Below are 16,035 nucleotides of genomic sequence, written 5' to 3' on the forward strand. Positions count from 1 at the left end.
CATTGTTTGGGCTGGTGTCCCTCTCGCACTTGCTGACAATGTCAACATTATTCAGTGACGTCATCACTGTCATAAATTGGGGATACCAGTCAATTTTCAAAGTTACTACTAAATCTACTAACACCCAATTGAAAATATTTTTTAATTATACAAATCTTTGATTTACTGGCATCAAAATAATTACATTATAATTATTTTCAAATTTTTTGAAATATATCGAAACCCTAGTTTGAATATAACATTAAAATAAAATAAGAAGTTATAAAGTCAGGTAATATACAGATAAAAATATTACTAATATGGGAACCTCATTAACACTGGCAACACGTGCGAGAGGGACACCAGCCCAAACAATGCCCTCTCATGTGGACCGTTTTCGCTAGTCTGATACGATCGACTTTCTGTTTCAGTAGTAAGGTTTAATTTCGTATGGCAAAAAATGTGATTAAGCTGTCCCCTGTAAAAGTCTTTGCTTGCTGGACACCACAACGGTTTAAAAACTGGAAATATTTGAACATACGCCATTGCTGTCACATTTGCCAAGTTTGACATTGACATTTATGTACCTACTCATTTCATTTCATCAGGAAGAGCGTTCTTGCATTTTATTGATTTTAATTTTAGAATTTGTTTTAGACCCATTCATGTATGTATGTATGTATAAACTCTTTATTGTACAAAACACAAAACACAAATATGACACAGGATAGACAGTACAAAGGCGAACTTATCCCTTTAAGGGATTTCTTCCAGCTAACCTTTGAGTAGGTGAAATGTGATGAAGAATGGTAGACAAATATAGCACTTAGTACAACAGTTTATAGGAAAGCCCATAAAAATATAAAAGAGACTAAAACAAAAATAATAAAATAAAATTGGAATAAAAGGTACATCAAATATAAAGAATATATAACAATATATATAGTAAATAAATATATATTTATATATAGTATCTATAACTAGTTACAAACAAGTCATCCATGTTCCGATAGCCACAGCTTTTTTAACTGCCCCTTGAGCGAGGCAACGGACTGCGATTTCCTTAAGGACGGAAGCAACTCATTCCAAAGTTGAACCGCTCGCACCGCAAAAGATTTACTATACGCACGGGATTTATGATGAGGTGTTGCCAGTGCAAGATTAGAACTAGAACGTAGACGATGGCCACTACCGTCCGCCATAAATTTAAATTTTTGTGAAAGATAAAGAGGAGACGAAGGATTAAACAGAACATTAAATAGGAGAGAAAGAATATGCAGATCCCTGCGACGGCGGATGGGAAGCCACTTGAGTTGACTGCGAAAGAGGGAAACATGGTCGAATTTCTTTAGCCCGAATATAAATCTTATGCACACGTTCTGGAGGCGTTCAAGTTTGTCAAGCAGTTCCTGTCTTAGATCGAGAAAAGAAATATCGGCATAATCGAGAAGAGGAAGTAAAAGAGACTGAGCCAACATAACCTTAGTCTGATGCGGGAGGAAGTTCTGCAGACGCTTGAGGGAATGTAGAGAGGCAAAAATCTTGCGACTTATTTCGGAGACTTGAGGGTCCCATGAAAGCGTTTGGTCCATAACAATACCGAGGTTTTTGACAGTGGAAGAGAACGGAATCGGAGTTCCCTCGAACAATATATCTGGTAGAACCTGGTGAGGCAGTTTGGAGATGGAGTAAGGACTACCAATGATTATTGCTTGCGACTTTGCGGTGTTAACTTTCAGCCCAAACGATGATGCCCATTCACTTATTGCTTCCAAGTCAGAGTTAATTTGGCCTACTAGAGAACTGACGTCGTCAAGGTTGGACGCTGAATATATTTGTAAATCGTCCGCATAAAGGTGATACGAGGATTTCAAACGCTTAGTAATGCTATCAATAAAAATGGAAAATAGTAACGGTGACAGTACACCTCCCTGGGGGACACCGGCCAAAAGTTCAGTCCATTCGGAGACCTTTTCATCAATCCGGACTCGCTGCCGCCTCCCAAAAAGGTAACTACGGAACCAGGACAGAGATATAGGGGAAAAATTAAGATTATTAAGAAACGCAAGAAGTATATCGAAGTCCACCGTATTAAAGGCACTACTAAAGTCCAAAAGAACCAAGATAGTGACCTTTTTATTTTCAATATTATAGCGAATATCGTCAGTGACCTTAACCAATGCTGTGACTGTGCTATGCCCGGGGCGGAAACCCGACTGAAGTGGATTAAAAAGGTTATTTTGGTTGAGATGTGAAGTAAGGCGTCGATTAACAAAGTGTTCAATAACCTTGGAGAGAATAGGCAGAATAGAGATAGGACGAAATTCGGAGATAGAAGAAGGGTTGGAGACTTTTGGGAGAGGAATTACACTCGCGAGTTTCCAGATAGAAGGAAACATACCGGACGAAAAGGAAAAATTAATAATATGAGATATGATGGGGGAGATAAAGTCTGCTACGAGCATAATCATATCTAAACTAAGATTATCCTCCCCAACGGCTTTCGTTTTAAGTGACTTGAGAATAGCATGTGTTTCTTCGGGTGTGATATTACCAAGCTCAAAGGTAGTACAGTTTGGGTGCCGGGAGTTAGCTAGAAGAGCTAAAGATTTTTCTTTTGTAACAGGGTTAAGATTAACGGGCGACGAGCTAAAGTGCAGATTAATATTGTCAAGGTCTGGGACATTCGCAAAATCATTCGGAGCTTTGCCTACCCCGAGGGACTTCAGGAAGCTCCATAACCTAGTGGGGGGACATTCGTCAATTGTTTTATAAATGTACCTACGCCTAGCATCTCTGCAAGCCCTATTGCAGCGGTTTCGTAGCTTAACATAATTTTGATGGTTGGTCTCTGAAGGCTTATGTCTAAGCTTTATTCGAGCGCGATTCCTTTTCGCCATCAGTTCCTTGATGTCCGGGGTAAGCCATGGCGCAGGGAGATGTTTAACACGCATCGGTGTTAAAGGAGCGTGTTTGTCAAAAGCCGCAAGCAACAAACTATTAAAAGTATCTATCTTCAAGTCTACGTTAGGGGCCTCTTCCAAATCCTTCCAACATATCTTATTTAGGTCAGCGAGAAGCGCCTGTCGATCCACATTCTGAAGATTGCGTCGCATAACTATTTTGTGCCGGCGTTTGGGGGGGCGAATTTTAAAAGAAGCATAAATGAGGTCATGGTTTGAAAAAGCTGCTGCATTAAATTGGCCATGAAATGATACAAGATTAGGGGAAGAAGTCAAGATTAAATCCAAAAGAGATGGAGGACCGTTGTGAGGGAAATGAGTGGGGCCAAGAGGTAAAATATGAAAATTTAAAGAAGTAGCGAGTTGCTGAAGCTTCACAGTTCGGTGGTCGTTTTTTACTAGGCAGGTATTGAAATCACCCATTACAACGGAATGATCGAATTGCGGGGCAAGAGTTGCTAATTCATTATCGAGAACGTCAAAGAAGTTAACATTAGAGGAAGGGCTGTAGAAGACTCCTAAGAGTACTTTACTATGATGTAAAGTTACATTAAGAAATAAATATTCCGGCGAGTTGGAATAGGAAGTTGGGGATTGAGAAACCACTTGACAAGAAAAATCACCTCTAATGTATATGGCAACACCACCACCTCGAACTATGTTGTTTCCACCGTTCCTAGTACCCGTCCTGTCATTACGAAATAAACGGTAACCCGGTAATGGATAGAGGGTAGATGGAAGCGATGGTTTCAACCATGTTTCGGAGATCAAGATGGCGTGAATGTTCTTTGTGCTAAACGTGGCAAGCAAATCAGGAAAATGAGCAGGAATGCTCTGTGCATTAATGTGAACAACGTTAAAGTTTTTTACGGCGGATTGAAAAGTGCAGTGCAACCGATCACTTAAGTCTGGCAGATCTGAAGCATCGCTCAAGGAGTCGTACTGGCTAGAGGACGAAAGAGAAAAGAATTCACTTTCTAAACTGGCATTTAACAAATCTGACATGGTAAGTACAAGTTTGTAACTATAATATGAGTAGCGTATATAAACCTAACTATCTGAATATATAAGTAATGATAATATACTAATAAATATAACAATATAAAATTTCTAAACATTCAATTTCACCTCATCTACTCGCCGGCAGTTGTCATTTATATAAAGTGAACACTTTTTCTAACTAATGAAAGAATATACAGTGACAGCTGAAGTAACAAAGAGAAAAAGAAAATAAATAATATGTATACAAATCAAAGAATACTCACTAGGAGATACAAATATACCACAAAAATAACCATCAGAAAAATACGACTCTGTTAAGCATAAACTAAACGCAATGTCAAACTGACAGCTTATGTGACATTCATTGAAATGACAGTATTGTTATTGTATATTTTAAATGCGGTGGTAGAACAAAATAATACATAAAAGTTATAAAATGCCGGTACAAAAGAAAAATAAAAAGTAGCAAGTACTTCTTGTACAATAATTGAAGGCCTGAGATAACTTTATCGACGAGAACACGGCTCTGCGGGACTTTTCCTGGTCGAACGCTCGGGGCGAGGGTGCCGGGCAGGCCCGAGCAGGTCTTCATCAGAAGCAGCACCAACCTTAGGCGCTACGCCGGAATCTGAATCGTAGAAAGGAGCCGCGCTTGCTTGTGACTGCGCGGGCCTGGGCAGAGCTCCAGTAGCGGCGGGCGCAGGCAGAGCGCGCAGGCCAGCTAGAGTCGTAACCTTATGGCGCGAGCCGTTTGGACATAACACCACTATACGCCCGTCACTCGTCCAGCTGTTTCTTACCCCATACAACCTTCTGGCCTCAACGAACACTGCATGTCGAGAGCTAGTTAAAAACTCTGAAACAGTCAGCCCCGAGTCCTTCAGCATTTTCTTTGCTGCCCAAATGGTGTTCCGAACACGAAGACTGCTACATTTGACTAAGATAGCCCTGGGCCTAGAACCTGACCTCATCTTTCCCAGGCGGTGACATACAACGAAGGAATTCTCAGTAACCTCCTGCAGGCTGAGTCTATTGTTGCAGATATTCACAACTCGTTCCGCCACCTCCTCATCCTTTATCTCTGGGACTCCATGAAGAAGCAGGATGTTTGACCGCGACCGGGCCTCCATGTCTTCTAAGGTGCCTAACACCAAAGCCATCTGAGTCTGCAGTGCCTCTACTGATTTCATAATGAAATTTTTAAATTCTGTGAACTCGCTGTGTAGTAAAGGTGGACCTGTGCCGGGCTGTTGAGGAATTGAATTTTCAAAGTTATCCATCCGGGACTCAAAGTACTGCTTCATATCCCCCAAGCTTTTCTCTAATTTTGACAGCTTATCCATTGTGTGAAATGTCACTTGATGACTAGCCAAAAAGCTTGGAAAGTTTTGCCTATTAGTGGAGTGTTTGTGTGAAGAAAACAACTGCAGGCAGCAATGAGGTGAATACTAACACATTTGTCACTTAATTTAATATGTAAAACTATAATTTATATTTTAAATCCAAAATATAAAAATGATTTATAAAACTTGCGTGTGCTTTCTTTGCCTACCCGAATTTTTTTTTCTTATATTTCTTATATTCATCTTCTTATATCTTCTTATAACAAATATCCTAGCCAGTGTTACGTGACGTTGACGATAAGTGAATCGAAATAGGTCATACTGACGATGGAATCATCAGCGTTACAGGGCACAGGGAATGTTTGCGTGAAGGCCGAGCCATGTGAGGAGAGTATAACGAATGAATCTACAGGAGTTAAAACTGAGCGGGAATTTGTTTTTGTAAAAGTTGAGCCTAGATGCGAGGTGTTTATAAAATCGGAACCTTTCTCTGAAGTGTGTGTTGAAGACGAGTCAAAAACCCATGTCAAAGTTTTAAAAGCGGAACCTTCATGCTCAGAAGTGAGTGTAAAAGATGAGCTGGCTGGCGTGAGTGCGGCAGGGGTAGCGCACACTGACCACGCGGAGAAAGATAAGATCGTGCTTTGCCCTGAGCTAGATGAGTGCCGCGGCGTGGGAGACGGGACAGGTTTGTTCTCAATGGACATTTTACAGCAATATGTATACTCTATTTCGCTGGTAGCCTAGCGGTAAGATCGTGCGACGTTCAATCTGGAGGTTGCGGGTTCAAACCCCGGCTCGCACCAATGAGTTTTTCACTTATGTGCAAAATGTCATTTGATATTTGCCAGTCGCTTTTCAATGAAGGAAACATTGTGAGGAAACCGGACTAATTCTAATGAGGCCTAGTTACCCTTCGGGTTGGAAGGTCAAATGGCAGTCGCTTTCGTAAAACTAGTGTCAATGAGAAATCTTGGGATTTTTTATTTTATTTTATTTATTTGGTTCACATAGATGTAGATGTAGATGTAGTGTAGGGACGCCTGGCCGGATACAGGCGGGCTGTCGATCGCTGGTGCGTTCATTCAGCCCAATTCCCTGGAGTTGGAGCTGCAGGTTACTGTCCCGGCTGCCCTCCCACACTTCTCTCCTCAAATCTTCTTGTTTTCCTGCAGAACAGAAGGACATCTTTAAGTTTGACATCCTTGAGTTCATCTTCTCCCAGATTGTCTCTACCGAATGTGCCATGTCGCGGTGCCGCATACATGACACATTCTGCTAGTAGGTGCAAGCTAGTCTCCTCCTTACCACAGTGTGGACAGGATTCGTCACTACTGATACCTATTATCTTCATATGTCTGTTAAGGGTGTTGTGTCCCGTTATGATACCGGTCAGCATTCTTAGACTGTTCTTACCTAGTTTCAGAAGATACTTAGTTCTCCTTTGGTCTCTACCTTCTATCATCATCTTCGTTTGTCTACAACTGGTCTCTCTTTCCCAGGCTCTTTGTGCTTCCATCTCTTTTATCCTCTCAATGACTCCTTTCGTGACGTCAGCTGACATAGGCAGAGCCGGTTCCGGACCCAAGAATTCCGTCTCCGCCCCCGCCCTTGCCAACTCGTCCGCTTTCTCATTACCTGTGACTCCCTGGTGTCCCGGTACCCACGCAACCGTTACACTTCTATGCTTGCCTATCGAGTTTAGCTCTTCCCTGCATTCTCTCACCAGGGACGAGGTCACCGATATTCTCTTCAGAGCCTTTAGCGCCGCTTGACTGTCGGTGTATATTACCACGGCTCCATCTTGTTTGTCGCTTTCTTTTAATATACGTGCACAGCGCGCTATGGCACATACCTCTGCTTGGAACACGCTAGTGTATCTCCCTAGTGGTATCGACACCTTTTCTCCTAGTTTCGGGATTACTATTCCCGCCCCTGCTAGCTTTGTAGAGCTTCTCCTAGAGCCATCTGTGAAGCATATAGTCGTTGGGTGCACGACCTCTACCTTCCAGTTGTCTCTTTCTCCTATATGTACCCTATACTTCTTATCGAAAATCTCCTCCCTCTTTATGAGGTCATTATTGACCATCAGCATTTCTAGTTTTGATAGTGCCTCTCTTTGTATCAGTGCGTGTCTCTTGTCCACACAACTTCCTCTCCATTCCTTGCATGCTTTCATTCTGTACCACTGTTCCATGGCTCTCTTCTCTGCCTCAATCCAGAGGGGCTTTAAGCCTATCAGCACCTCCATAGCATGTGTCGGGGTGGTTCTCATTGCCCCCGTCATCATGAGGCAAGCTAATCTTTGTACTTTTGTCAGATTCTTCCGATATTCTCCAATATGGGTCCTGTGCCACCAGATCACCGCCCCATATAGTACCCTGGGTAGGATAATGGCTTTATAAATCCAGTGGATCATACTCGGCTTCAGTCCCCAGTTCTTCCCTACTGCCCTTTTACATTGGTACAGCGTTCTTATGGCCTTAGCCGTCTGCTCTCTGATATGAGTCCTGTATCTAAGCGAACTGTCAAGAGTAATGCCCAGATATTTGAACTCGTCTACCATTTCTAGTTCTACACCCTCTATTTTTATGGGTTCCAGCTCTTTTTCCTCTTGTTAGTGAATAACACCAGCTTAGTTTTTGACGGATTGAGATCCAGTCCTCTCCCTCTGCACCATCCCAGTACCTGTCTGAGACCTCTTACCATTATGTTCCTCATGACACTGAGGACCATGCCTCTCACCAGTAGTACTCCGTCATCAGAGTAGGCCTGCATGTACAGGCCTCCCTGTTGAGTTCTCTTACCATAGAGTCCAGAAGTAGGCACCACATCAAGGGTGACAAGCAGCCTCCCTGCGGGAACCCCTCCTGGGACTAATCGTCTTTGTTATACCTCCCAACTCCGCCGTTATAGACCTGCACCTTAGCATACTGCCTATCCACTGCGCTAATGTCGGTCGGATGCCTTCTCTCACCAGACTCTCCTCCACGGCCTGGAAGGTAGCCCTGTCAAAGGCCCCCTCCACGTCGAAGAAGCAGCCTAGAGCGTACTGTTTTGATTCTAAGGCCCTTTCCACCCTCACAGCTAGGTTGTGAAGAGCCGTCTCCGTTGACTTCCCAGCCATATATGCATGCTGATTCCCGTGAAGCGGGTCTCCACTGCCGTTGACCTTCTCTCTTATATGCTTGTCTATCACCTTCTCTAGGGTTTTTAGGACAAAAGGCGATAGACTTATGCTTCTAAATGATTTTACCTCTTGGTATGATTTCTTGCCTGGTTTAGGTAGGAAAACCGCCCTTACCTCTCTCCACACCTTTGGTATGTGTCTGAGAGCGATACTTGCCCTGTACAGTTCCAGTAGGTCGTCTTTTATGTGCTCATACCCTTTCTGCAGTAGTACCGGTAGGACCCCGTCCGGGCCCGCAGACTTGAAGGGTGCAAAGGAGAAGAGCGCCCACTCCATCCTGCTCTCCTCCACCACTTCCGCCGCTCCTCCCCAGTCGGCCTCCCCCCGGCTTACCTGCTCATCTATCTCTGTCACCTCCTCACAGCCCGGAAAATGTGTGCTCAGCATTGTACTCAGTACCCTCTCCGGCTCTGTGATTAGGTCACCGTCTACTCTTAGGCTCCCCAGTTGGCACGCCCGGTCACCAGCTAATAGCTTTACCACCCTCGCACCTTCTGAGTAACTGTCAATGTCTTCTGTAAATCTTCTCCAGCCCTCCTGTCTAGCTCTCTCTCTTAGTCTGGTATACTTATTTCTGACCTCTCTATACTCGTCCCAACTATGAGTGTCGCCTTTCTTTACCGCCACCCTCATAGCCTTGCGAACCTTCTTCCTTACCTTCTGTAATTCTCTGCTCCACCATGGCTGTCCTTTACCTGCCTGTACGAGTTTCTCTGGACATGCCTTGTGGTATGCTGCTGTTACTAACTCCTTCAGCCTGAGTGCTCCTTTGTCCAGGTCGTCTATACTTTCGTACCTACCACCCGAGACGGAAGTCCTCTTTAGCTCCTCTCCGAACTTCGTCCAGTCTGTTTTGGTTCACATAACAAGATACAGATATTAATAGAAAAATACATTACAGTACTGAGCTGGCCTATAACTCTAAACATGTGTGCCCAGATAGTATTTAATTTAAATAAATAATATGCGCTAGGGAAGGTGAGATGTCTCTGATGATGATTATTAGTTGTTAAAGCGGACCCCAGGCTCCCATGAGCCGTGGCAAATGCCGGGATAACGCAAGGAGGATGATGATGTATACTCTACGTCAAAGACGAAGGCCTATGGTACTTGAAACTTAACAATAGGGCTTATAATGCTTGCCTTTTGTTATCTAATTAGGACCATGGCATGAATTGATGCAAACTACATACAACAATAACAAAAGTGCATGTATCTTATGGTTTTCACTAATCATATTGTTAACACCTAATGAAAATTAGACGGGGGGGGGGGGCTATCAGACCTTCGTATTTGAAATGGAGTATATAACTGTGACAAGTAGTGGGGGAAGGGTCAAAAATCATGATTTTTCGTGAGACGTATATAATTAGCTTTGGCCCGTGGCTTCGCTCGCGTTAGAAAGAGGCAAAAAGTAGCCTATGTCACTCTCCATCCCTTCAACTATCTCCACTTAAAAAATCACGTCATCTCGTCGCTCGGTTTTGCCGTGAAAGACGGACAAACAAACAGACACACACACTTTCCCATTTATAATATTAGTATAGATGTTTGTCTTTATTGTTTTAGTGGTAAATTAAAGGGTTTAACATACTTAATTTGCTTCTACAGTTGAACAAGATATTATTCACCACACCAAGTGGTAAAGGCTCTCTTTGCTATTCGAAAACAGATAGCAAAATTGCATTTTATCCACAAGAATGCAAAGTAGTTTCATACAAATTTTAACATGATATTCTGCTGCTGTCTGGTAGAATTTACCTCTAAATGATGATTTTGAATCATACATATTGAATAAATCGATGGATTTAAAAAAAAAAAATTAAAAAATTAAAATTATTTATTTGTTCATATTTTGTACAAAATCTTACAGTTGCTGGTGTCTCCTTGTAAGTTATTTGCAAAATAACCTGTGCCAGGAGGCACCGCTCTTCATAGCTATAACGTAGTACCTAATATAATTTTACTATCCTGTAACATTCCTATTTTTTAATAAACAATTTTTTTTTTTAATCCTAAAAAACATGCAGTGCGCGCGAGCGTGAGTGTGTGTGTGTGTGTGTGTGTGTGTGTGTGTGTGTGTGTGTGTGTGTGTGTGTGTGTGTGTGCGCGTGTGTGTGTTACTAGTTCAGGTTACAAATCTTAACAAATTCTCCACTTCATCATAGTTTTTTTCTTGTAACCAAGTTGTTATTTTATTTTTTACCTTATAATGTAACTCCGGATATATGTCAAGCTCTCTGTTTAAGGTGTTGTATAAATGAGATGATAGTTTATTATATTGTCTGCTAGCAAATGCAGTTTTAGTTGTTTGTGAGTGCATAACAATGTCTCTTCTTCGCTTATTTAACAAATTGCAATCAAAAGGTGTAGTTTTGTGTTTTCTAAGTACTGTGGTTAAGACATATAGCTTCCGCACTGTAGGTACTTTACATAATTTATATAATTCTTCAGTTGGAAACCATATTTTCTTAAAATACATTAGTTTAAGAAGACTGCGTTGAGCTCTCTCTACATCTATAAAACGAGTCTTGCATGCCCCACCCCAAACAGGTAGACAGTAGGTGAGTATTGATTGTACCAACGATGTGTATATCTCCTTCAGAATATCTCTGTTTTTCCATTGCGGGTCCGGCACTTTGCTTGGAACTATGTGTCTCACATTTTTAAAAATCCATTTAAGTTTTTGCAATCGCAATATGACATATTGCCTTCTCACCGTTCTGATTTCGTCTCTAACTCCTTCGCCGTCGAGGCAATCCGCCTTTGGAATTCTCTCCCCCTCTCTATTCGACAAGCCCCAAGCAAACTCGTTTTCAAACGACTGCTCCGCAAGCATCTTCTGGCAGAAGAATTCAAATAATGTTCACCATCATATATATGTAATTATATATATTAGTCTATCTTTATATAAATTTATATAAGTATTAGTATTCAACCTGAGTTTAGTAAATTTATGTTTGATGTCACGATTATATTTGTCTCTGTTAGCTATTATTTCTCCTGCGCCAACATATATGTCTCTGTTTAACCCAATGGTTGACTGGTAGAGAATGCCTTTTGGCATTAAGTCCGCCATTTGTACATGTTTCTTTAGTTGTGCAATAAAGTTTAAATAAATAAATAAATAAAATATTCGAGATGTTGATACCAAGTGAGCCCCCGATCCACAAAGACGCCTAAATATTTTGTAGACTCCACTCTAGATATAGTAGGACAGGTACTCTGACAGCAATCTAGTTCATCGTTGGAACAGCCATGTATTTTAATGGAAAAACTGTTATTCGGTTGAGTATTAGAGTAGATACTGTGACATATATAATTTGTTTTGGTGGTATTTAGCGTAAGAATATTATTTTTAAGCCATAGGCTGATGTTTTTTAATCCTGTCTCAGCAGATTTTTGAATATCTTCCCATGACGTACCAGTAAAAACGATGGCGGTATCATCTGCATACGAGAACACTCTGGCATTTGGGATCCTCAAGTCACATAGGTCGTTAATATAGATTAAAAATAAAATAATTTAATTTAGTTTGATGTTCTATAGTCAGTATTTTGTTCGTGTTGGTGTTGAAAAATTTTGTGTTTCACTGGGTGGCAAAGTTTGTTTAACCTTCGTGCCTCGAAACCCTCGCAACGCTCAAGTTTCCATTTTTTTAACCTACTCGCTACGCTCGCGGTTCAATATTGAAATCTTTCGCTTGCTCGGGTGTCAATATTGGCATGTGCAGTTACTTAAACAATAACTTTGTCCCCTTGTAAAACAAATAACTATTGTTACAGGAGATACTTCGCAGAAGAAGCCGGGAACTGAACCTTACCAATGTGCTCGCTGTGAATATACCACAGACAGCAAAACCTCTTTGACAAAACATGAACGGACACATTCAGAAAATAAATTGTATAAATGTGGCCAGTGTCCATATTTTTGTGCAAACAAAGGTAATTTGAAAATTCATTCATGGAAACATATTAGCGAGAAAGCTTTCCAGTGTGATAAATGTAGTTATGCTGCCAAATCAAAATATTCTTTGCGGAACCATTGCCTAAGAAAGCATACCGAAGAAAAGCCCTACAAATGTGAACACTGTAGTTTTACTACCGCAGTAAAAGCTGCTTTAAAAGTTCATCAAAGGTCACACAACGAAAAACCTTTCAAGTGTAAACAGTGTAGTTCTGCTTTTGATACAAGAGATCATTTAAAGGAACATATCAGGAAACACACCGGTGAAAAGCCTCACAAATGTGAGCATTGTAGTTATGCTAGTGCATACAAATCCACTTTGAAAAATCATATGAGATTACACACTGGTGACAAGCCCTATAAATGCGATCATTGTAATTATTCTAGCGTCCAAAAAGCTAATTTGATGCTTCATATGAGCAGACATACTGGTACAAAACCCTACAAATGCAATGAGTGTAATTATGCATGTAAACAAAAGAAACTTTTAATAGTTCATATTAGGAAACACAAAGGTGAAAAGCTATACAAATGTGATCGTTGTAGTTTTGCATCTAATTACCGGAGTAATTTATTAAAGCATGCAAGAAATCATACTGGGGAAAAGATACATAAATGTAAGTATTGTACCTTTGCTAGTGCATACAAAGGTTCTTTGCAAAATCATTTAAGGACGAGTCACGAGGAACCAAGGAAGCAGGAAGTTAGTGAGTGAGAAAAGTGCGCGTCTGATAGTTGGCGAGCTACAGGAGTAAAGCCTTTTACAGGGGACAGCGCAATCACATTTTTTGCCATACTAAATTGAACCTTATCACTGAGACAGAAAGGTATCAGACTAGCGAAAACGGTCCACATGAGAGGGCATTGTTTCGGCTGGTGTCCCTCTCGCACGTGTGGCCAGTGTTAATGAGGCTACCATAGTAGTAGTATTTTATCTGTATGTTACCTGACTTTGTAACTTCTTATATTATTTTAATAACACTAAAATGTCAAACTAGGGTTTCGATATAAATAAATAAATATTGGGGGACACCTTACACAGATCAACTTAGCCCCAAACTAAGCAAAGCTTGTACTATGAGTGCTAAGCGACGATATACATACTTAAATATATAAATACATACTTATATACATAGAAAACATCCATGACTCATATATTTTAAAGAATTGGCAAATAATTATAATGTAATTATTTGATGCCAATAAATCGAAGATTTGTATACTTATTTACTGAGAGACTTGTTTGACAGAGTATATTTACTACATTTGTCTCTCCATTGACAGAAAAATAGATAATACGAGTTTTTTCAAAGTAGTGACGATATATACTTTTCAGTACAGATGGTCGTTTTTTTACGCACTAGTGCGAAAAGTGGTTCATTATATGCGAGGTCGAAACTTCGGCGAGGCTCATCTGTACTAAAAAACGTCGTACGATACACGTGCAAAAAAGAAATTTCGTAACTCGTGTCAATTTAAAACACTCCCGGAGTGTTTTAATTTATCGCCACTCGTTTCGAACTTCCTTTTTTACGCACTTGTATCGTAATGTACTATTTCAGTACAGATGGTGTTTTTTTTACGCACTAGTGCGAGAAGTGGTTCATTATATACCAGATCGAAACTTCGGAGTGCCATCCATACTGAAAAACGTCGTACGATACACGTGCGAAAAGGCAATTCGAAACTCGGACTTCCTTTATTTCGCACTTGTATCGAAATAAAAAAATATAAAAAAGCCTTTTATTTCTAGTAAGACAGTACAATATTACAGAAATTAGAAATATATATATCTTAACTATTAAAATAATGTCAACCCTTTATGAGGTAAAGGCCTCTTCAAGTTGCATCCATGTATCAAAATGTACTAATATATTTATTTTAATTTCATTATAATAACTTATTTTTGACATGTAAATGAGATGTACATACATTTATCAATAAATATATCTGAATCTGAATCTTTAAATTTTGATATGTACTGTACATTATATTATTATATTGGTTTTAGTATGTAGATTATAAAAATGTAGAACAATAAATGTGAAGAGCTCTTTTTGGAAATGCTAGTATTCATCGGGGTGAAATTATGAAGGATAGGTACTCCGGGTCTGGATTATCATACTAAATAAATTTTAACATAAAAAACAGAACATTTGTGTTGTATTGGACATTTGCAGTTTGTTTTTGTTAATTTTGTGTAGATTAATTAATTCATAACATAGTAATTGTAAAAATTTTTTCAACATTGTATATCTAGCTTTATTAACAGTGTGTGAACCTGCCTTAGAAATCTACATTATTTATGGTCATGGTCCATTAATATTTCTTGTATGTGAGTAGCTTTTGCACATTGTATTTTTTCCTCAGTCACCCGTTGACCACGAATGCTGTAGTGTTCGAAACGTCGGGATGAATTGTAAATTCATTATACGCGATATAATCCGTTTCCATAGTTTTATTTTATAAAAAACAGTTTTTTACTATATCATAATATTTATTGTGTACAATGTATGCTTACATTCTACTAAACTTATTCCTACTTAAATATTCTGCTAAATCATGAGATAAATAAAAAAGATCCAATTTTACTTAAATTATAAGTGTTATAATAAAAAGAATACGTGGTTTTAAAACAGGATTGTACTACGAATTAAAATATTAAAGCATGAGTACTCTCATTAAAATTTTATATACATTTACGAAAATAAAAATAGTGAGTTAAAAAGAGTTCTTAACACTGTGTATTGTCAATTAGTTAAATAATGAATCAAACGAATGAGGAGGCACACTGTCATTTTATCCCGCCAGGCGGCGCCTGTGCAAGTGTCTAGGCTAGACATGAATGATAGTGACCTGTCATTCATATGTGAGAGAGAAAAAAATATCATCTTCTCGCTCTGACATACGGACTAATAGGGTGGCGCCATCTGTCATAACCTATGAGTGTGCCTCATTCAGCGACGTTACTAGAATTCAAAGTATAGTGGCAACGCTTCCCCCTTAACAAATGAATGGAACTCATATCGCTGCGATATATGCAACTAGCCACTACGCAAAGGTGAGCAACTCATATAGCTGCGATATGTGTAGATTAAGCGTACCGGACTTATCCCATAAAATCCTAGTTATCCTTCGGGTTGAAAGGTCAGATGGCAGTCGCTTTCGTAAAATTAGTGCCTACGCCAAATCTTGGGATTAGTTGTCAAAGCGGACCCCAGGCTCCCATTAGCCGTGGCAAATGCCGGGATAACGCTAGAATGATGATGATGATGTGTAGATTAAGCGTCCATCATGTGCCGTCCTTGACGCCTGACTGCAGAAGCAAGTCATATAGCTGCGATATCTGTAACTACGCGTTATATGTGTTTGTTTCTCTTCCTGTGCGGTGGTTTGTGACCTTCATGTGCACAAACTTGACGTGTGTGTGCTAACGCCGTCTGCAGAAGCAACTCATATAGCTGCGATATCTGTAACTACGCGTTAAGTCTGTGTTTGTTTCTCTTCCTGTGCGGTGGTTTGACCTTCATGTGCACAAACTTGACGTATGTGTGTTAGCGCCGTCTGCAGAAGCAACTCATATAGCTGCGAT

This window comes from Leguminivora glycinivorella, chromosome 25 (assembly GCF_023078275.1).
Source record: "Leguminivora glycinivorella isolate SPB_JAAS2020 chromosome 25, LegGlyc_1.1, whole genome shotgun sequence".
Lineage (NCBI taxonomy): Eukaryota > Metazoa > Arthropoda > Insecta > Lepidoptera > Tortricidae > Leguminivora > Leguminivora glycinivorella.